We start from the raw sequence: 24,120 nt of genomic DNA, 5'->3' as shown, positions 1-24,120 counted from the left end.
TGGCTCACGGGCCTAGTTGCTCCGTGGCATGTCGGATCCTCCAAGACCAGGGCTCGAACCAGTGTCCCCTGCATTAGCAGGCAGATTCTCAACCACTGCGCCACCAGGGAAGCCCCTTGCTCAATCTTTAAAACAACTCTCTAGAGTAGGAATTATTTCCATTACAAATAAGTAAGTGGGGTTCATACACTGTACAGAAGTGACGAAACCTGCATATAGAGATATATAGAAATATTTTTCTATCTCTATTTTATACAGTAAATACAAATAAAAATTGTTACTGTCATAAAAAAATGCAGAACTGGAACTCAGGTTTTCAGAATCCCATTTTGGTGTTTTCTTCTCAAAACCATTAAACCATTTTTTGATAATTGCAATTTTTGAAACTCGTCATCTTAAATAGTCTCTAGATACAGTGTCATGCCTGTGAAAACTGCCACTTTAGAGATTTGCTCAAGAGATCATAGAATCAACTCCCCCATGAGAAAAGTCTAGGATGACTAGAATTATCCCCATCTGCTGACTACAGGTTGTACACAATAAAAAGATTACAGACCCTAAACAAGAGTCATAAAAAGAGTAGAAAAGTATTGGTTTCTGAAAATTAATTTCATCCAACTAAGCCACCCTAAGGTTTGGTATGGAATCTGCCAAACTTAGAGAGAAAAGGAATAAAAATAAGTAATGTAAACAACATCTGAGTCTCATTGTTGGTCTAATAACCAAATGTTTGTAGGCCAGTGGTACAAACTGTAAGGCCAGGTGTATACATACAAGTATAGAGATTTCATAATACTTAATTCAGCAAAATTTTAGTAAAAGTAAGTGTGTCAAGAGCTGCATATCACAGTGCTTTCGTTTGTGCCTTTGAGAAATTTTCCATTAACAAAGAGTGGCAGATTGGATAAAAAAACAACAACCTACAATATGCTGCCTATAAGAGACTCACTTTAGGGTGAAAGACACATATAGATTGAAAGTGAGGAGATGGAAAAAGACATTTCATGCAAATGGAAATGACAAGAAAGCAGAGGTAGCAATACTCATACCAGACAAAACAGACTTTAAAACAAAGTCCATAAAGAAAGACGAAGGATACTATATAATGATAAAGGGAGCAATACAAGTAGAGGATGTTACACTCATTAACATATATGCACCCAATAAAGGAGCACCGAAATATATAAAACAAATACTAACAGACATAAAGGATGAAATTGACAGGAATAAAATAATAGTAGGAGACTTTAACACCCCTCTGACATCAATGGAAAATCTTCCAGGCAGAAAATTAATAAGGCAACAGAGATCCTAAGTGAAATGGAATACACATTCTTTTCAAATGCGCATGGAACATTCTCTAAGGTAAACCAAATACTGGGACACAAAACAAGCCTTAACAAGTTAAACAGAATAAAAATTATTTCAAGCATCTTTTCTAACCACAAGAGTATGAAACTAGAAGTCAACCAGAGAACGAAAAACAGGGGAAAAAAAATGATCACATGGAGACTGAACAACTTGCTACTAAAATATCAATGGGTCAACAATGAAATCAAAGAGGAAATCAGAAAAACATCTTGAGACAAACAATAATTAAAACACAACCTTACAAAATCTATGGGATGCAACAAAAGCGGTTCTAAGAGAGAAGTTCATAGCAATACAGACCTTCCTCAAGAAGCAGGAAAAATCTCAAATAAACAGCCTAACCTACCACCTACAACAATTAGAAAAAGAAGAACAAACAAAACCCAAAGTCAGCAGAAGGAAGGAAATAATAAAGATCAGGGAGGAAACAAATAAAATAGAGATCAAAAAATAATAGAAAAGATCAATAAAACCAAGAATTGCTTTTTGAAAAGATAAACAAAATCTACAAACCTCTACCCAGGCTCACCCAGAAGAAAAGAGAGAGGAAATAAGAAATGAAAGAGGAGAAATAACAACCGATACTGCAGAAATACAAAAAAATCATGAGATAATACTATGAATAGTTATAGGTCAACAAATTGTATAACCTAGAAGAAATGGGCAAGTTTATAGAAACATACAGCCTGCCAAAACTGAGTTAAGAAGAAACAGATAATTTGAACATACTGATCTCTAGAAGTGAACAATAATCTGTAATAATAATAATAATAAATCCCTGCAAACAAACATCCAGGACTAGATGGCTTCACTGGGGAATTCTACCAAACACATAAAGAAGAACTTACACCTATCTTCAAACTATTCCAAAAGACTGAAGAGGAGCGAACACTCCAAAAGTCATTCTATGAAGCCACCATCACACTGATACCAACAAAGAAACTAGAAAAAAAAGAAAATTATGGACAAATATCTTTGATGAATATAGATGCAAAAATCCTCAACAAAATATTAGCAAACTGAATCCAACAATACATAAAAAGGATCATACACCATGACCAAGTTGGATTCACTCCAGGGTCTCCAGGATGATTCAACATACACAAATCAATCAGTGTGAAACACCACATCAACAAAAGAAAAGACAAAAAATACATGATCATCTCAATAGATGCAGAAAAAGCATTTGATAAAATTCAACACCCATTAAAACTCTCACCCAAAGTGTGTATAGATGGAACATATCTCAACATGATATGACAACCATTTATGACAAACCCACAGCCAACACAATACTCCATGGTGAAAAGCTGAATGCCTTCCTGCTAAATTCAGGAATAAGACAAGGATGCCCACTCTCACCACTTCTATTCATCACAGTATTGCAAGTCCCAACCACAGCAATCAGACAAGAAAAAATAAAAAAGTAAATAAATAAAAGGTATCAAAATTGGAGGGAATGTGGTAAAATTGTCACTATTTGCAGATAACATGATACTTTATACAGAGAACTCTAAAGACTCCACATAGAAACTACTAGAACTAATAAGTGAATTCAGCAAGGTAGTAGGATACACGATTATTATCACAGAAATATGTTAAATTTCTTTACACTAAAAATGAAATATCAGAAAGGAAAAGTAAAAAAACAATCCTGTTTAAAATCACATGAAAAAAATAAATAAGTAAAACACTAGGAATAAACTTAACCAAGGAGGTGAAACACCTACATGCTGAGAACTGTAAAACATTGATAAAGGAAATGGAAGCTGATTCAAAGAAATGGAAAGATATCCCATGCTCTTGGATTGGGAGAATTGATATTGTTAAAATGGCCACACTACCTAAAGCAATCTAGAGATTAAATGCAATCCCTATCAAAATACCCATGACATTTTTCAAAAAACTAGAACAAATAATCCTAAAATTTATATAAAACCACAAAAGACCCCAAATTGCCAAAGTAATCCTGAGGCAAAAGAACAAAGCTGGAGGCATGACCCTCCCAGACTTCAGACAATACTACAAAGATACAGTAATTAAAACAGCATGGTATTGGCAAAAAACACACAAATGGATCAATGGAACACAATAGAGAGCCCAGAAATAACCTATGGTCAATTAATCCATGACAAAGGAGGCAAGAATATACAGTGGAGAAAAAACAGTCTCTTCAGCAAGTGGTGTGGGGAAAACTGGACAGCTACATGTAAATCAATGAAATTAGAACACTCCCTCACACCATATACAAAAGTAAAAAAAAATGCTTTAAAGACCTAAGTATAAGACATGACATCATAAAACTCCTAAAAGAGAACATAGGCGAAACGTTCTCTGACATAAATTGTAGCAATGTTTTCTTAGGCCAGTCTCCCAGGTGAAAGAAATAAAAACAAAAATAACAAATGGCACCTATTCAAACTTAAAAGCTTTTGCACAGCAAAGGAAACCACCAACAAATGAAATGGCAACTTATGGAATGGGAGAAAATCTTTGCAAACTCTGTGACCCATAAGGGGTTAATATCTGAAATATACAGACAGCTCATACCAGTTTTTTTGACAACTCAGTATCAAAAAAACAACCCAGTCAACAAATGGGCAGAAGACCTAAATAGACATATAAATGGCTAAGAGGCACATGAAAAGATGCTCAACACTGCTAATTATTAGAGAAATGCAAATTAAAACCACAATGAAATATCACCTCACATCAGTCAGAATGGCCATCACCAAAAAGTCTACAAATAATAAATGCTGGAGAGGGTGTGGAGAAAAAAGAACGCCCCTACACTGTTGGTGGGAGTGTAAATTGGTGCAGCCACTATGGAAAACAGTATGGAGGTTTCTTAAAAAAACTAAAAATAGAGCTAACATATGATCCAGCTATCCCACTAATGGGTATATATCCAAAAAAGATGAAAACTGTAATTCAAAAAGATACATGCACCCCAATGTTCGTAGCTGTATCATTTACAATAGCCAAGACATGAAAACAACTGAAAAGTATATCAGCAGATGACTGGTTTAAGAAGATGTGTTTATATGAGTGTGTGTGTATATATATATACACACATACATATACATAGAATATTGCTCAGCCATAAAAAAGAATGAAATATTGCCATTTGCAGTAACATGGATTGATCTAGAAAATATCACACTAAGTGAAGACAAATATTATATGATATCACTTACATGTGGAATCTAAAAAATAATACAAATGAATCTATATACCAAACAAAACTCACAGATATAGAAAATAAACTTATGGTTACCAAAGGGGAAAGGGAGGGGAGGGGAGGGTAAATTAGAAGTATGGGATTAACAGATCTTAATAGATTTTACTATACATAAAATTAAAAATAAGTAAAAAACCCCCCAAAACTAAAAAGTTTTGAAAAACAAAATTTTAGTTTGTGATACATTTTGGTGAGAACTGTAGTTTAGTTACAGAGTCAAGTGGATAGAAGAATTTTTGACCCAGGGCATTAGAAAAGGCTTCAGGAAGGGTTTGGCATTTGACCTAAGTCTACAAGGTTAGAAAGGATTCTATTAACAAGATACAGGCATTTTAGGAAAATATAGATAATATTACACATGAGTGAAAGGACTCTAAGTGATTCATATTAGGAAATTTTATCTCATTTCAGTAACTGAACAATAGATTACAACAAAAAGATTTTTATTGTGAATAAAATTTTAGTAGCATTCTGAGAGAATGGTTGGGAGATGAGAAATGATGATGTGTCACAGAACACTTAGAAAGAAATTAGAAAATAACAATACCTTACAAAAGATCTGATTGGGCTTCCCTGGTGGCGCGGTGGATGAGAGTCCGCCTGCCGATGCAGGGGACACGAGTTCGTGCACCAGTCCAGGAGGATCCCACATGCCGCGGAGCGGCTGGGCCCGTGAGCCATGGGCCGCTGAGCCTGCGCGTCCGGAGCCTGTGCTCCGCAACAGGAGAGGCCACAGCAGTGAGAGGCCCACGTACCGCAAAAAAAAGAAAGATCTGATCTATGAAAATTTATTTGGAATGGAATAAAAAGCTTCCAAAGACACTCTGGAGAGATAGAAACTTTTGACTTGAAAAAGACTGCGTGCAGGGATGAAGGGAGATACAATGGTTAAGAAGGACAATAAGATCAATAACTTGATTAACCTGGTAGGTTATAAGGACATTTCCTGGGATAGAAAATGAAAAGAACAGGCTAGAAAGATAGTACTATTATTTCATGTATAAACCTCGTAAGTTTGCAGTTCCTATGAGAGAGATCTTCAGAAACGTGTTCAACAGGAGTTTGGAAATAAGGTCTTAGACTTCACAGGAGATGCTATTATCAGCAATAGTAATTTGGATATTGTAATCATACAAATAAAAGTCAAAATTATGTGAAGGGATATCATTGCAAAGAAAAAGAGCAGAGAAAAAAGAGGAAAATGGATACAAGAACTAAAGGATGTGAGGTGATGCGTGGGGGCGGGTTTAACTAAACCTACTGGGATAATCATTTGCAAAATAAACATGTATCAAAAGTAACTCATCATATTGTACACATTAAGCTTTCTAACATGAAATGCTTTAAGTAAATATCAAAGTGACAAATGTTTGAAAATTGAGGGACTTCCCTGGTGGCGCAGTGGTTAAGAATCCACCTGCCAATGCAGGGGACACAGGTTCAAGCCCTGGTCCGGGAAGATCCCACATGTCGCGGAGCATCTAAGCCTGTGCGCCACAACTACTGAGCCTGTGCTCTAGAGCCCGCGAGCCACAGCTACCGAAGCCTGTGCACCTAGAGCCCGTGCTCCACCATGAGAAGCCACCGCAATGAGAAGCATGTGCACCACAACGAAGAGTAGCCCCCTGTTCACCACAAATAGAGAAAGCCCGCCTGCAGCAATGGAGACCCAACGCAGCCAAAAATAAGTAAATAAATAAATAAACTAAAAAAAAAAAAAAAAGGAAAATTGAGGAGGAGACATTAAGAGAGACAAGAGGAGAAGCAGAATGCAGTATTACCATAGAATTAAAGATGAAATGAGTATCAAGAAGATGCTGCCAAACAGTGGAAATTTTGTAGGAACGAAGCCTAAAAACAGATTATTGATTTTGGCAACTTGAAGGTCTTTAACTTCCCTATTAAGATCAATTTATGGGGACAAAATAAGTTTGTAGTACTTTGAGGAATGAGTGGGATATGAGAAACTGGGATCAGAAAAGGTACATTTAATTTTGAGAATACTTTTAAAAGATAAAATATGAAATTTGAATGAAAAGTGAGGTTAAGATACTTTTTTTAAGATACAGAATAACTGAACTTTTTACTGACCCTTTGGACTGGCAATAGATAAAAGCAGAAGAAAGAAATAGGAAGAATAATTGGGCATAGTCACAGAGGAGAAAAGAGGCCAAAAATTGAGAGTAAAAATATAAGGGCCATATGTAAGGAAGGATAAGAATAAGATGTCTATGGAAAAAGAAATGTATTGAACACTATTTTATTCCCTCAGAAAGGTTTAACCCATTCGTCCTTGGTAGTAATAAGAAACTGGGAAAGCAATGAAGACATCAAGCTGCCACAGTTGCTAGTAGCTAAGTCAAAGCATGAAACCAGGGGCTGCCCTGGTGGCGCAGTGGTTGGGAGTCCATCTGCCGATGCAGGGGACACGGGTTCGTGCCCCAGTCCAGGAAGATCCCACATGCCGCGGAGCGGCTGGGCCCGTGAGCCATGGCCGCTGAGCCTGCGCGTCTGGAGCCTGTGCTCTGCAGCGGGAGAGGCCATACCGCAAAAAAAAAGTATGAAACCAGCAGAATATGCTCTGCAAGTCCCAGTCTAGGGCCCTTGTAGCAGGCCAGTGAGGCAGTTCTGATTCATAAACACTTGTTTTATTTTATTTTTGTTATATACCATGCCAGTGGGGATAAAATGACAGGCAGGTACTAAGCTCAAGGATAAAGTTTCTCTTGTTATTTCCTGCTCAGTTTATGCAGGTCAATAATTGCAGTTCAGTGTATACAAATCAAGGTGTATGTTCTAAAAACAACTAACTGTTGTTTGATGTTTCCATTATCTTAAGGTACAAACCATTTACAAGCTTATGTAACAACAGTGTTAAGCCTTTATAAAAACTCCATTTAAATTTTTTTCATAATACATACTTATACATATTTATATGGATGATCCTTGACTTTTCCAGATAGTCTTCTGAATGAAAAAGCAAAAATAAAATTAGGGGGTTGGGTAAAATAGCAAAAAGTATGCTTCAGTGAGAGAAAAGGTGCCAAATGCAGACATATAAAATTATCAAGCAATATTAAAGAGAAAACCCAGATCAACAGACTTGGAAGCATAACAAGCAAGCAATAATAGTTAACACATAAAGCATTGTATACCTACTGACATTCTCATTGTAGTAGCATGTACTAGAACTCTACACACCTCTCCTCACGCCCTACTCATTTTGGGAAGGAAACTGCTCATTCTGACTTCCAATGGCAAGATTTTAGTGGGACAACCACTCCTGGATTCTCACCCTTCATCCTCAAGCTCTGAAAACCATAGTCCTATCCCCATCCCACCCCACTCCTACTCACCCCCTCACTGAGAGGATTACCTTTAAAACATTTTACCAATGAAAAATGACTATCAGAGATGAATAGCTGATAAGAGAGAACCCTGGAGGTGTAGGTCAAGGTTTCAGTTCTTGACGTTTTCAAAGCTTCTCTGGTACCTGCAAAGTGATCTTCATTTTTTTTTAACAACTCCAATGTTTCTTCATAGTTTTCTTTTAAGTTATTTGAGTTAGGCCTTTGTCACTTATACTCTAAAACAGCCCTGACTAATAGACTAACTAAAACCAGTATAGTTTATTTGTTTGGAATTTAGCATTAGTTCAGTTTACATGGGTCCTATGAAAAATAAATGATTAATCCAGCGAGCTCTAATTCTGTACTTATGATAATTAGGGTATAAGAAAGGTTAATATTTGATAAGGTGTACGTAATCTTCTAAATTAAATGTAATGATAAATAAGATTGTAGAAATATTTTACCTGAGAAAACAAACTGTTTTCAAATAGTGTGCATTCCAAATACGTACCAATTACAAGTGATACTTGATGTTTTATTACAATATGTCTTACTGAACACCTACATGGAATCAGCCTGTATTTCTGTTGGAAGGTGTTTGATAATATAAAAACACTTATTTTGTTATTATACGTGATGAATACATTCTTATTTTAAAATCACCAGACAATATTCATTAAGTTTAGATTTTTTCTGATGCATAAACAGTCCAAAATGAGTGTTCTGCCTAGAGGTAACCACTATTTTAAATCTGATGTTTATCTTCCCAGGTGAAATCGTCACTTTTTCCTACTTTTCTGAGAAAATACGTATAAAAATGTACAGAATTGTAATAGAATTTTTCTGTGTATATTTTAATATAGATGTAATATTCTATGTAGTAATAATCTCTTTTCATTTATGAATATTCTTAGAAGATTTTTCCATAATAGCAGACATAAAATTAAATCATCCTTTTAAATGGTACATCATTTTGCATAATACTGATACATCATAGTTTACTTAGCCCCAGTTCCCAACTAGTGAAAATCTAGGTGGAGTGTGTACTGGTAAGTAGTTGACCTTATTTTTGCACTTGCTGTCAACAAAAAATTAATCAAACTGTTTATTGCACCTGGGCTTCTAGCTACTCTGTCTATCCCTTCTGCCACTGTCAGTATCACATGGGGCCTATATTCCATGAAGTACACACATACCACACATACTCACTATATATTTGAAAGGAATATAAAAAAATCTAAGGTTAAGAAAGACAGTAACTTGTCTAAAATAAGCAAGCACACAAACAAAATACTGGTAAGTTCTGGAAATAAAATTTGGGCACTAATCTCAATTATTCTAACCAAGACAGCATCAAATAATTACTTTCAAAATTAGGATGAATTAAATTAAAACTCCCCATGTTAAGAAAGGGCCTGAGTCACTATACTCATGATCTAACTGAAATTTTTGTGTTCCTTTTATGTAATATTCATTTTTGGAAAAAGTAATCTGTGAATTGATTTTAGATAGTTGCAGACTTGTACTGCAACTGGGGTTACAGCCTTATGTGTGCTTATGTCTGACATTGTAAATTAATTAAACATTTGATGGAATCCATATGTAATAATTCTTCTCTGAAGTCCTCCTAAAAGTAAGAAGTTCACCAATGTTATCAAAAAATAAAGTTATCTGGTACATGATGTTATCTAAGGAAAGAACTGATAACTCTGTAAATAAGTAAAATGCTTCTTAATTGTGCTAAAAAAATAATTAGCCAATGTGCAACCTCATCAACATTTTGGGAATGTTATTTTTTAAACTATCAATAAGTATTGGTCATTGTGTCTAGTTGTCTTGATAGCAGTAGACAGTCAAAAATGAGAGCAACAATAGAACAAAGTCATATCTGAAAACCAGAGAATTTAAAAAGTTAAGAAGTAGTGACCATGGCAACATGCAGAAAAATGATATGCTAGAAAGTTGAAAACATCTGCTGTTGGTATTATTCAAATATTACTTGTTAAGGAGGGAACTTTGCAAACAATTAAGGAGCACTCTCTTGTCAGACTTAAGAGTCTGTGCCATTTACTGAAGTAGAATACGTGCTAAATTTAAAAGATGGAGGTTCAGTCTTCAACCAGTCATCTTTCTACAATCCCACTGTCTAAGGATATAACAGGGTTATATAAGCATCTCTGGGGTTAAATGTCACTGAGGACTTTGATTTCCACTTACATGGACCAGTTATATTTCTAATATGAGCAAGGAATACAAAATTTGTAATTTGATGGAGTAAGATATATTCTAGACAACGACTTTTGATAGCTGCTGGAGTAAAAAGGGAAGAGGTCATTTTATATTTTTCCAACCTGAAAAAAAGTATTTAGCAAATTTAGACAAATTAGGGCAATAAACGGAAGTCCTGACTGCTGAGTTTTCCCTAAATCAAGAAGATATTGAGTATTCTGCACATCTTAAATAAATTAAGTCATCTAGGAATCTATTATACTTATGAGACATAAAATCTATGCTACCCTATTTCAGATTTAATCTATGCTGCATTACAGACCCAGTATTCTAACGTAAAACATTTAACGAACTGAACAGATGGTTCTGTTAATACGTCACAGTTGAGTTATTTAAACTTGCATCATTGTTTATAAGGAAGTGATCTTAAATGCACCTCAATAAGGGTATGAATAGCTTATTTTAATTACCTTTAAGGAATTGTCAGAAAGCTACACATAACCCAGAGACATGTAAAATAAAATTAGTTTTACTATTTTCATAAATTTAAATTAGTATAAGAAATATTTTGTTTATTTATACAAATGTTTAATTATACAAATTAAAGTATGTTTAAATGCTTAAATGGTTTTACTGTGTGATCCATCCCAAAATTTATATCCTTTCTTTGGTTGCACATCATGAAATGTTGCCATATTTTTAATTCCAAAAGTTTCAAGTTATCATAAGAAAAATATAGGCACTCTGAGGAAAAAGAAAAGGGGAGGTCAAGTCCTATCAATCATTTAAGGATTGACTGAATTACTTTAAAATGAAAGGTGAGAAGTAATTCACAAATTGACACTACAGCTGTGTGAAAATGTTTATAGAATCACCATTTGGAAGGAAAAAAATAATGTCATCTAACTAAAGATATAAACTCTTAGATGTAAAAATCAGAGATGTGAACCATTGGTCAAAACATAAAGATGGCCTAGATGCTTGTTAGAAAATGACCAACATAAGAACAGGTAGTAATGCAGTTTAAATTCCCTGTAGCTGAGGCATTAAGCACAGGTTGGATAAGCCCTAAAAGAAGTCAAGCACATTCTACCTAACTGTGACTGACCTGGACTCTCTTTTGGACTCTTCTAATTATGACACTATGATGACAAAATGGATGTGGGGAGTGGAAGTGAAATTCTATAGAATTCTAAGTTTTAGGATACCACAACTTGTCTCCTTCCTGTCGGAATAGTACTTGGCTACAGACTGGTTTTGAGAAATCTGTTAAGATCAATATAGAATCAGCATTTGGATGAACTCAAATGGTAGAAACAAATAAAAATACATGTTTTCATCTTACTTGGAAATTACTGCAAAAACTATATTTATTGCTTTGTTTAAATTTTATCTTCCAAGAACTTGACATTAGCTCTTCAAATAGGTCGGCAATGGTTCCAACTGCCAAAACACACAAGAAACCTTTGGCCAAATTAAGACCAGATTAGACATTGCATTTTATACCTGTAATAAGTTGTTTGAAAGCAGCCAAATATCAAATAAGCATTTACACTTAAGAGTAATGGAGCTCCTGCACATGTTAGGTATACATCGTTTAAAAATATTAACTTGATATATAATACAAGTAATATGTGCTTGAAGTTCAGAAAATTAAACAATTCTAAAGAATAAGGTATAAGAAATATACCCTATTTGCCTATTACCAATCACAGTTATACAAATAACAGTTTGTGAGATAATAGAAAATATATATATTGGTCTCTGCACCCAGTTCTTGGCACAGAGCTCCTGAAACCCTTGAACATAAATTCATAAGATAAGAGAACTGGGTGCATCTTTCGTTCTAATATTTAGTCTTTGACCCTGGTTCCTGACATAGGGCTCCTAAACTCTTTGGAATGTACAGGGTGATAGGAATAGGAACATCTTTTTTTCCAATGAGGCAATTCTGAGTGAGCTCCTAGATGGCTCCTGCATGGGGGCTGGTCAACAGAAAGACCAAGCCATTATTAGAAGCTTCAAATTTTCAGCCCTGCTGCACCCCCATCTCCACTTCTCTAGAGAGGGAGAGAGGCTAGAAATGGAGTTAATATTTGATCATGGCTATGTGAGGAAACCTCCACAAAATCCTAATTGTATATAATATTCTGATTCCAGGTTGGTGAGCACATCCAATTTACCAGGAGGGTGATACACCCCAATTCCATAGGGACAGACGCTTCTGTGATTTGGAACCTCCCAGACCTCACCCTATGTATTTCTTCACCTGGATGTTCATCTGTATCCTTTATCATATTATTTAATAAACTGTTAAACGTAAGTGTTACCCTAAGTTCTGTGAGCTGCTAGAGCAAATTAATTGAACCTGAAAAGGGACTCATGGGAATCACCAGTTTGTAGCCAAGTCGGACAGAAGTTGTGAGTAACCTGGGTACCTACTAGCAACTGGCATCTGAAGTAAGAGGCAATCCTATGGGACTGAGCTCTTAACCTGTAGGATCTGATGCCATCTCCAGGTAGGTAGTGTTAGAATGGAGTTAAATTATAGTACGCCCAGCTGATGTCAGAGAATTACTTGGTGGAAGGAAAACCCCCACACATCTGGTGTCAGAAGTATTGTGAATGTGGTAGTGATGTGAGAATAAAGGAAAAACACAGGAAGGAAGACTGAAGTTTTTCCCCAACTTAATGTCATTAACAGCTTTATTTGCAAGTTTCCAGGTGTTTTTCATGAATATAAAGATCATACATATTTAAAGTATGTTTTTGTACGTGGTATTATGCTATATATACTGTTCAGTAATATTTTCACTAAATGGATATTATTATATACCCACATCAGAATATATTTATCTGTTATTTTTGTAATAGCTGCAAGCTTTTTAAAAGTATAAATGCATAATAATTCATTTCCACAATAAACACAATGGAATTTGGGTTATTTCTGATTTTTTCCTATTACAGGTAATAATTCAATGGACACCCTTATGTCTATGTCTTTGCATATTTATTCAATTAGGTTTAATTCCCAGAGGCAGAACAAGTAATTCAAAAGATGTGCATTTTTCACTTTTATTAATATCTCTAGATTCCTCTTTGAAACAGCTATGTGAGAATGATTTTTCTCATGAACTTATCAGAAACACTTATGGTTTAATTTTTTTCAACTTTATAAAAGCCAACATTATCTCATTGCTATTTCAAAGTTGTTATTTTTTTGTAACAAGGAAGATATAGTTTTGGGAAAGAGAACTTTAGTATGAAGAAATGAAGCTGTGCATTTGTATATCTGTGATTCTTGAAAGTCTAACTTTTCATATTTGTAAATCGTTTAGACAAGAAGATGTACTTTGTTTTCCTTCCTCTATTGATTTCACTAATTTCCTCAGGAAACATGTTTGAATAGATAGCATGTGCTAGTCTTTGGAGAAATGCTAGTAAACCTGAAAGTCATGACACTCCCTCCCCATCTTTCACAAAATTTGTAGTTTAGAGCCATGGTTTTGAACTTCAACCCATAAAAAAATCACTTTAGGTTATTGTAAAAATAAGATTTCCTGAAATTACCCCCAACAATGCTAATTCACTCAAACGGATTTGTGAAGCAGAAATCTGGAATTTAATAAGCATCTTAGGTAATTCTGATACAGGTAGGCTGAAGATCATAACTCAATAATCAATGCCAGTCTTGAAGAAGCCATCATTTTTGCTTATGTCTAAGGACATGAGCAAGATGAACAGTTAATGTTATATTCATTAATAGCCATACCTACCCCGAGGGGAAAAGTTTAGACTTTGAGGATGCATAGTATTGGAAAGAAGGGTTGGAAGATAGGATGATGGGCCAATTTCATATTTCTGTATTTGTCTATAATATCAGAGAAGTAGGACTCTTCTCTCATTTAACTTAATATTTTCAGTCTTCAATTCAGTTGAATCATGTAGATGGTTAAAAAGGAATCTTCAAACTTATTTGCAAGTCTTTCTGTAATTTTTCTTTTTTTTCTATTGAACTTTAAATTCTTTGATTTTAGTGGCCAAGACTTCTTAAAATTGATATGCTTAAATTCTTGCTTTCTTGTACGGGGCAAAAAAAGTAAAAAAAATAAGAAGAAACAGCCTATGCTCCTTGTATTAGGTTTCGGTTGCTGTGTCACAATTACCACAAATTTAAGAACTTAAAACAACATAAATTTATTATCTCACAGTTTCCATGAGTCAGGAGTCTAGACAAAGCTTAGCTGGGCTCTCCCCTCAGATCTCACAGTCAGCAATCAAGGTGTTTGCTGGCGCCACACAGTTTTCATCTGGGGGCTAAAGTCCTCTTCCAAACTCATTTGTCAGTCAAATTCAGTTCCTTTTGGTTATATGACTGAGATCTTTGTTTTCTTGCTAACTATTCACTGAGGACTTCTCTCAGCTCCTAGATGCCTCCTCTCTAGGTAGGTGGTTTGCAATATGACTATTCGTTTTCCTCCTCTGAGATCACACGGAAAAAACAAGCAAAGAAAGAAAGAAACAAAAATCTCTGCTTTTGAAAGCTTCACTGCTTAAGTCAGGCCCACCCAGGATAACATCCTCATCCCCTTTTTCATTATTTCAAAGTCAATTGATTGATATACTGATTACACCTGAAAAATCCCTTTGTCATATAATCAGAGTAATGATGTCTTTAGCATATTCACAGGTTCTGCCCTACATTCAAGAGATAGAGGTGAAAGTCATTAGGAATAATCTTAGTATTCTGCCAGCTGTACTATTTTTTATTGTATTGGGTTAGCCAAAATATTTGTTCGTTTTTTTTTCTGTAAGATGGCTCTAGTAGCACTTAGTTGTCTTTAACTTCATTCGAAACAATTCTGTTAGATTGTATGTGACAGCTATCATAGCGTGCGTTTAAAAAAAGACATCAAAATTGGTGAATTTTTGTGTAGGCACTTTAATATTGAAGATGGAAGTAAAAAAGCAACATTTTCAGCATGTTATGCTTTATCATTTCAAGAACGGTAAAAATGCAACTGAAATGCAAAAAAAGATTTGTGCAGTATATGGAGAAGGTGCTGTGGCTGATCGAACATGTCAAAAGTGGTTTGCAAAGTTTTGTGTTGGAGATTTCTTGCTGGACGATGCTCCATGGTTGGGTAGACCAGTTGAAGTTGATAGCAATCAAATTGAGACATTAACTGAGAACAATCAATGTTATACCACATGGGAGATAGCCGACATACTCAAAATATATAAATCAAACGTTGAAAATCATTTGCACCAGCTTGGTTATGTGAATTGCTTTGATGTTTGGGTTCCACATAAGTTAAGCAAAGAAAACCTTCTTGACCATATTTCTGCATGCGATTCTCTACTTAAATGTAACAAAAACATTCCATTTTTAAAACAAATTGTGACGGGTGATGAAAAGTGGATACTGTACGATAATGTGGAACAGAAGAGATCGTGGGGCAAGCGAAATGAACCACCAACCACACCGAAGGATGGTCTTCATCCAAAGAGGGTGATATTGTGCATATGGTGGGATTGAAAGGGAGTCCTCTATCATGAGCTCTTTCCGGAAAACCAAACGGTTAATTCCAACAAGTACTGCTCCCAATTAAACCGACTGAAAACAGCACTTTACAAAAAGCATATGGAATTAGTCAACAGAAAACGCATAATAGTCCATCAGGATAATGCAAGACCACATGTTTCTTTGATGACTAGGCAAAAACTGTTACAGCTTGTCTGGGAAGTTCTGATTCATCTGCTGTATTCACGGGATATTGAACCTTCAGATTTCCACTCACTTAGGTCTTTACAAAATTCTCTTAATGGAAAAAAATTCAATTCCCTGGAAGACTGTAAAGGGCACCTGGAGCAGTTCTTTGCTCAAAAAGATAAAAAGTTTTGGGAAGATGGAATTATGAAGTTGCCTGAAAACTGGCAGAAGGTAGTGGAACAAAAGGGTGAATACGTTGCTCAATAAAGTTCTTGGTGAAAATGAAAAATGTGTCTTTTATTTTTACTTAAAAACCAAAGGTACTTTCTGGCCAACCCAATACATTGAATGACATACTTTTCTGATAATTATTTATTTTCCTCTCTATAACAACATTTAGCCTGCAAGTAATGCCTGAGTTCTCATCCAAATGCTAAGGCTGAGACAAAATAAAAACTTGCCTATCAAAGTTAAATCAAAGTTGAAAACAGGATCCAAAATCTTGAGTTTAAAAAAAACAAACTTTTTTTCTCAAATGTTCAATTTTCCTTACCTCTAATCACTAATGTTGATTATTTTGCCTTTTCTTTCATTTCTTCTCAAAAATCAATTGAGCAAATCCAAGCAAAATTTGTTGCTAACCTGAAATATTATTTCCTAACTCTTGTGTATCATATACTCACTTTCTTAAAACAATAATTGAATGAATAAAACTTGAGATTTGGCATGTGAGAGAAAAGTCAAGACACATCTTAAATGAATATATATGTTTGTTTCACAAGTTCAGCTGAGATACATAAATGTATTCTCACTTTAATGAGTTTGCACAGGAAAACTGTCTTCTAATTAAGAAATGGTAAAACAAATAGAGTAATACCCCTTTGGGCCCTGTTATTGAAGCATTAATAGACTTTTAAGCAGACATTTTCTCCAAATTATGCCCCAATTCTTAAAGAGCTCTACTTTCCTTGTGTTTTTTTTTAATTTTGCAGTACATCAAGCACTATTGAAATTAAATAACTGGTCCAGCCATGTCACTTCCAAAATGTGAAGAAAATGTTTTTAGATCTTTTGAGTTGTTCATTTACTTATTCACCTATTCAGTAAATATTAATTGAATGCATACTTCTTGCCAGACTCTATGAAGCACTGTGTCTACAGCTGAAAAATAAAAAGACATAATTTCTGCCTTCATAGAGTTTACAGTTGGAGGAGTTAGTCAAACATTAAACAGATAAATATTTGCATCACAGATTATTTATTTAGAATTGAGTGGAGATTTGTGAAGAATATGTAGAGAGCAGTATATTAGTATATCAAAGCAACTTTACCTAGACTTAGTGAGAAAAGGACAACTTTGAATAAGTGATATTTCATCTGAGACCTGGATATAAGGTCTGAGACCTGGATAAATTCTAGATGCACGGGGAAGAGTAAGAGTGGGGTAAGCAATGCAGAAAAAAGGGAGTGTACATATGAAGGTACACATGGGGTAAGCAATGCAGAAAAAGGGAGTGTACATATGAAGCTTCTGAGGTTTGAATAATCTTAATATAGTGAAAGAAATGAAAAAGTGAAAGAAATGAAAAAAAAATCCAAGTATGCAGAGCTTCAAGAGCAAGGAGAAGAGTGGCTCAAGATGAGAGTTGCCAGAGCAAGTTGCCAGACCTTATAGGACCATAGAGGCCATGTGAAAGATCCCAGTGTTTTTTCTCATTAAAATGATAAATTAAGACACATTTTATTGAGCAGTTAATCATAGTCAGAATTTCCTAGAGCCTGAAACAAGCTTACCTGACAATGCTTTCTTGGGGTTTCAATTCAAAAGAAGCAAGAGGAAGGGCCAAGAGTAAGTAAGAGACGGAAAACAGAGAAAGCCAATGCAATGTGTCTGTAAGTGAGCTGGGCCCGCTTCATAAGAAAACACTTCTAGTTTCCTGGTCACATAAGACTTTTCCCAGGAGGCTGTGTGGAGTCAGTGAATCTAGGAGCACTCCCTCTGGGATAAGTAAAGATCAATTTATCTGTATTCATGTGGTCTTCTGAATCCTATTGGTTGACATTTGTTCTATACATCAGTGACTTTTTCATATTCCTGGTCCCTTCAGGCAGCCTCTGGAGAAGACAACGTTTTCATGGATCTAGTAGGAGAACTGGGAGCTAGAAAGGATGTGGCTTTCAACAAGAGCCACAATGGAGGCAATGCAGAACACTGGCCTTCACCCCAAGGGGAGGCTGAGACAAACAGTGGTGGTGTTAAGAGATGAGCAACGATGACCTCAGGAACTTGGGAAAACTGTGACTACTCTAGCAGGGAAGCATGGCAGGTGATTCGGGCTAAGGGGCGAGTGAGACCAAAAACAATCAGAGGGTTCATAACCTAGCTTCCACTGAGGGTGTGATATAATTCAGTACGCATTTGAAAGGTTACTTTTGGGATGCTTGGTGGGGGAAAGGATCATTAGGGGATGAGGGAAGATGGGGAGAAGCCAGCAGTCCAGGTGAGAAAGTAAGATAGCTTGGTAGTGAAGACTGGAGAAGAGTAGACAGAATGCAGACTGTTGGAGAGTAATATGAATTATTTCGTATTTCTGTACGGGCAGGGTTTTCTGAGCAAAGAGAACTGGAACCTTAGTTAAAAGAAAATTCCCAGAAGCTAAAGGTGACTGAAAAGCAAAACTGAGATAGTGAGAAACCTCGAGATATTTAGAGATTTATGTTTGTGGAGCCATATGTTTACATTTCAAAGGGCAATGAAACTCAGAGGAGCCACTTCCACTTCAAAGGATGATAAGACATTAGAAAGCAAAGTTGTTCTCCCTCTCTTGTGGGGAGAGGAGTGGCAGCTGTTTAGCTCCTGTGTAAATTTCCAGAGTCAAAATTTCAGGTATAGGGCAAAAATCCCTTTTACATGTGTAGGGTGACATCTGACCATCATCACACCAGCCTGAAAGGGGAGAATGAGGTGTGGGGGACCAATGCAGTCATTACTGTAAGTAATAATAATTCTATCTCTGATCTGAAAACCTAGTGTTTGCATTCAGGACAAGATAAATACACCATATATTTATCATAGACTAACAATTATTTAGTGGATATGATAAACAAGACTGGGTGATTATTTAGAGATGGGAGTTCATTCATTCTTTTGAAGATATTTATTGAGCATAACTATTGCAAGACAGTGTCTTTGGCTCTAAAGATACAGCTACAAACATAACTGGCAATGTCTCTGATCTGACAGAGCTTAGAAGTGCAGCTAATTGGGTAACATCAGCAACAAAAATTTATTTTACTCACTAATATAATAGTCAGTAGGTCACATGGATGGGAAGATATGACTGATGGAATTTTAAGTTCAGTATCATGAAACTGTTGCTACTTCTAGCCATTTTTTCTTCTAAGAATTGAGGATATCTCACATAGTCATCCACCAAAGTAATGAGCCCTCCCTCACCACTTAAAAGGTGTATATTTAAACAATGCAAATACTTTTCGCCGAGAAAATAGGGGCAGGTTGATTTCAGCTCCAGAAGAGCTGGCTGTGTATTTTCTTGAAGATACTATGTTGGATCTCAGACAGCATGTCTTTAAGATTCTATGCTGTGGATGTCTTAAATCTATTCCAATCAAAGCAGAGGCCCTGAATGAACAATTTAGTCCATTTCACTATCTTTATCAAATTAATGTACCATAGTAATAGAAAACAAAATTTGTAGTCATATAGGATACCGTAACTCTTTTTGCAAACTTCTTGGAAATCCTCCATCAAATACGTTTTTTAAAGCACCTTGATGGGAATTCAATTAATTACACCCACCAATCCCTGGGAAGTGTAACAGAAACTTGTTTTAATGACATTGTCAAGATGTCAAGGATGACTTGACATTAGAGATACTGATTACAGACCTAAGACTGTTACCTACTAAACTCATCATGTACGCACAGTTTCTATAACTGGAGTTGAGATAATGTGTTGTATAAACATTTATTGCTCCCCTCTCTGGAGAAGATACCAACTACCACCACCCCCTCTCAGAACAGGGCTGGTAGTTGGTTTGTCTTTGCAATTTGCAGTTTTCTGCATTTACTTCTTTCCTGGGCACCCTTTGAACTTCCAAAATTTCTGACATTATGTATTACAAATCCTTGAGAGAGACTAAATGAGGCTGAATAGATCCCTCTTGAGGGTTGTTTTTGTGTTTTGTTATATGTAATCACTGTAATCATAACCCAAGGCTGAAAAAATATTTAGAACAGAGCACATTCTTGACAATGAAAATATTTTTCTCTATATTCGAATTCAAGCAATGATATAAATGCTTTAGAGTACTGTCCTCTTTTAAGGCCATTAAGTAGGGACTAGTGACAAACACTTGAGTAAACGTCCAGGAAGTTAGGTTTAGATCAGTTCTTCTACTAATGAACCCTGCATCATAAGATATGTACTTTTTTCTCTCTGTTTTATTTCTCTTTTTGCTTTACTGGCCTCTTGGGATTATTGTGAAGAAAATATAGCTAGTGGGATAGAGCTTTGAAAAGGCAGTATGAAATTTCAAAACAGACCATTTGCTATTTATATTCTATAACTTAAACCAACAACACTTCCATAACACATATAAACTTGTCTCTCTTTACAGTTATTTTCTTGTAGTTGGATTCCTTTCCCACACTTCTCTTTTTCTTTTTTTGCAGTTTATTTACTTTTAAATTAATTAATTAATTTTTGGCTGTGTTGGGTCTTCATTGCTGTGCGTGGGCTTTCTCCAGTTGCGGAGAGCAGGCGCCACTCTTAGCTGCGGTGCGCAGGCCTCTCATTGCAGCGGCCTCTAGTGTTGCAGAGCACGGGCTGCAGGGTGCGCGGGCTTCAGTAGCCGCGGCGCACGGGCTCAGCCGCGGCTCAGCCGCGGCGCACGAAGAACCCACTCCGCGGCGTGTGGGATCTTCCAGAACAAGGGCTCGAACCTATGTCTCCTGCATAGGCAGGCGGATTGTAAACCACTGCACCACCAGGTAAGCCCACACTTCTCTTTTATGGAAAACATTGTCTAGAAAATCATTAAATGCAGGATCCTTTTTTTTTACACTTACTAATGATCCCGAATCATTCAATATATTTAGTTATTTGTTCTTTCAAAACATCTCTTCCTTATTTTCAGTCATATAAACATCTTGTTTCTTTTTTTTTAATTTCTTTGATTACTTCACTATCTACTTCATCAAGTAATCTTTCTCCATCTAACCTTTAGTGAAAAAATTGTGTTTCAAGTTTTCCTGTCATTCTCCTTTTCATTTCCTGGTAATATAACCATGATATTATCCCTTTGTATTTTTAGTTCCTGCAATGCCAAATGAAGCAGGATTTTTAAAAAATCATAGTACTTTCTTATTTTCTTGTGGACTAAACAATTTTTTTCTATTATACTTTTTTCTCTTAGAATATCCTGTTTAACATTTTCTCTATTTTTCATAATATACACATTGGCAATTTTTTTCAATTCCTTCAAATCTTTTCTTTTGCAAATATTGGTAAATATTTGTTGTTGAAAAAACAGAAAGGTAAAGAAATTATTGAGAAGCAAAATAAGATATGAATGGGTAGCCTTGAGATTTATAAGGATATTTTATTAGAGGATAAATATATCAATATTCTCTGATACTTAGACAAAGTCACTGAGATTTTATGGGATTGAGTTTTCCCTGAAAAATAAGAAAATTTAATTTGGTGATTTCTCAATGCTGTTTTAGCTCTGAAATACAAGCGAAAGGGTACAGTAAACTTCTATTTTTCATTAAGCCCATAATGCTAGATGGACCACCTGGAATTAAAAGTGGTGGTTTTGTAACTCTATAGAGTAACCACTTATTTTGCATGGTAGGTAGTAAACATATGGAACTTATATTCACAGGACCTGGTCTGACTGAAAATTCCACTAAATTGAAAAGAATTTAAAATCCAGTCCTGGATCACAAAATCACTGTTGCTGCTGATATTTTGAAATGAGCATCCTAAATGTCAACTTTCTTACCCCATACCTTGTTAGTCATTATTAGAAAAGCTAGATCTTGATCTAACCCAGTGAACATACTTTTTCTTAAGCATAATTAGAATTTTAATAAACTTTAAAAATATGTAATAAATGTAGTATTTCCTGTTTGTGTCCTGTGAAGGAAAAATGTCCACCTATAATGTACCTTAAGAAAATCAGAAGCAGGTAGGATTATCCTAATGCTGTAACTCAATAGCTCATCTCATATTTACTCTACTTTTTTAGTCTATTCTCTGAATTGAGTTTAGCGGCTGGTGGTTTAGGGATTAGTCGTCATTTGTGATAGGGCAAGTGATGTCACATGAATTCTATCTGCTTTAAGTCAATACATGAGCTGTGACTTAATTCCAGGAAATAAAGATTGCCAAAAAAAAAAATATATATATATATATAAAAGATGAGTTGTTGGTTAAATTCTAGAAATGATATCTATTTATGTTCATGGCAATCCCAATTTATTCTCTAAAATGATAAATCTTACCTTGATTATTCACATTCAGAAGAATGAAAGCTGTAGTGCCAAAACAGATATTATCATCTTGAAAATCTGTGGTGTTGTCCTGCTCTAAGCTTTACTGCATATTGTTATTTGACCTTTATCATATAGCCTAGTCTCTGTATCCTTGATTATGTTCTAAAACAGAGGAGCTTGACATACACAGAGAAACTATGAGATGTGATGGAGGACCCACATGAATATATGCAACATTCTAATATCCGTGAAAGAAAAATGACACTGTGAATATCATAAGAAATTTTCATTAATAGAGACTCAACCAATTTGATTTCTAAATTACCTGTAGTCTAGAAGGTAGTGCATTGGTTTCCTTTGTACAATATATGATAAAAAAATGATTTGCCAATAAATACTAAAAATGCATATAATCACACAGGAAATATTTAAGCTTCTCAAACTTACAAGAAAAATCCTGAATATTTATTTAAACATTTTTATGATGAGGTGACCAATAAACAAAATTTAACAACTAATTAGTGTAGATATCTCTGAAATTTTTCATGGAGAAGTCAAAGGTTTTTAGCACCTTTAACTCACTAATGATTTCATTAGAGAAAATAGTTAGGAATCCTTTCCTATGATGCATGCTGAGATATCTCAGACCAGACAGTTTTAGAAGGAATGTAATCATTTGGTTTCGAAGACTAGTGAAGGCAGCAGTCATGATCTCTGGTGACTGATAAATAGTTCAAGTGCAAAAGCCCACCATGTCTTGAATCTAGAGCAGAGATTATCCAACACTTTCTGAAAGGGTGAGATATCACATATTTTAACTTTGTGGACCATATGATCTCTGTCGTAGCCACTCAACTCTGCTCTTATAGTGCTAAAGCAGATAGGAGATGCTTAAATAAATAGGTATGGGTTTGTTCCAATATATTTTACATAGAAATACATCTAGACTGTGGCGTATAGTTTGCCAAACCCTGGTTTAGAAGGTTGGTGGGGCAAAGAAAATGAAAAGAAATTACTGAGGGGTCATTACATCTAAAAAAATTGATGGTGTTGGATCAAATGATATGTCCATTTAGTTTCTAAATTCTTGAAATTCTTGACTATTCTTAGGCTCTGCCAATTTAAAAAGAGACAGTTGATGTCTTATAAAAGACTCCCAATTTTGGTTTAAATATTGCATTTTTATACTATATTCATTCTTGAAAACATTTCTCTTTTTTACCCTTTAGAATGAGATTATTCCTCCCATTTTTGGAATTGACATTGAGAAATTCAAAATACAATAAGACACAACTGAAGTGCTAAGGGAGTGTTCCTCAACCATTTGCTTTTTAAATACTTTCTTCATAAGAATGTACGAAGTGTAACTTTAAGAATAGTCCCTTCCCTCAGAATGGGAGAAAATATTTGCAAACGAATCAACAGACAAAGGATAAATCTCCAAGATATATAAACAGCTCATGCAGCTCAATATTCAATAAACAAACAACCCAATCCAAAAATGGGCAGAAGACCTAAACAGACATTTCTCCAAAGAAGACATACAGATGGCCAAGAAGCACATTAAAAGCTGCTCAACATCACTAATCATTAGAGAAATGCAACTCAAAACTACAATGAGGTATCACCTAACACCAGTTAGTATGGGCATCATCAGAAAATATACAAACAACAAATGCTGGAGATGGTGTGGA

This window comes from Pseudorca crassidens, chromosome 14 (assembly GCF_039906515.1).
Source record: "Pseudorca crassidens isolate mPseCra1 chromosome 14, mPseCra1.hap1, whole genome shotgun sequence".
Classification (NCBI taxonomy): Eukaryota; Metazoa; Chordata; class Mammalia; order Artiodactyla; family Delphinidae; genus Pseudorca; species Pseudorca crassidens.
Note: the sequence above shows the minus strand (reverse complement) of the source record.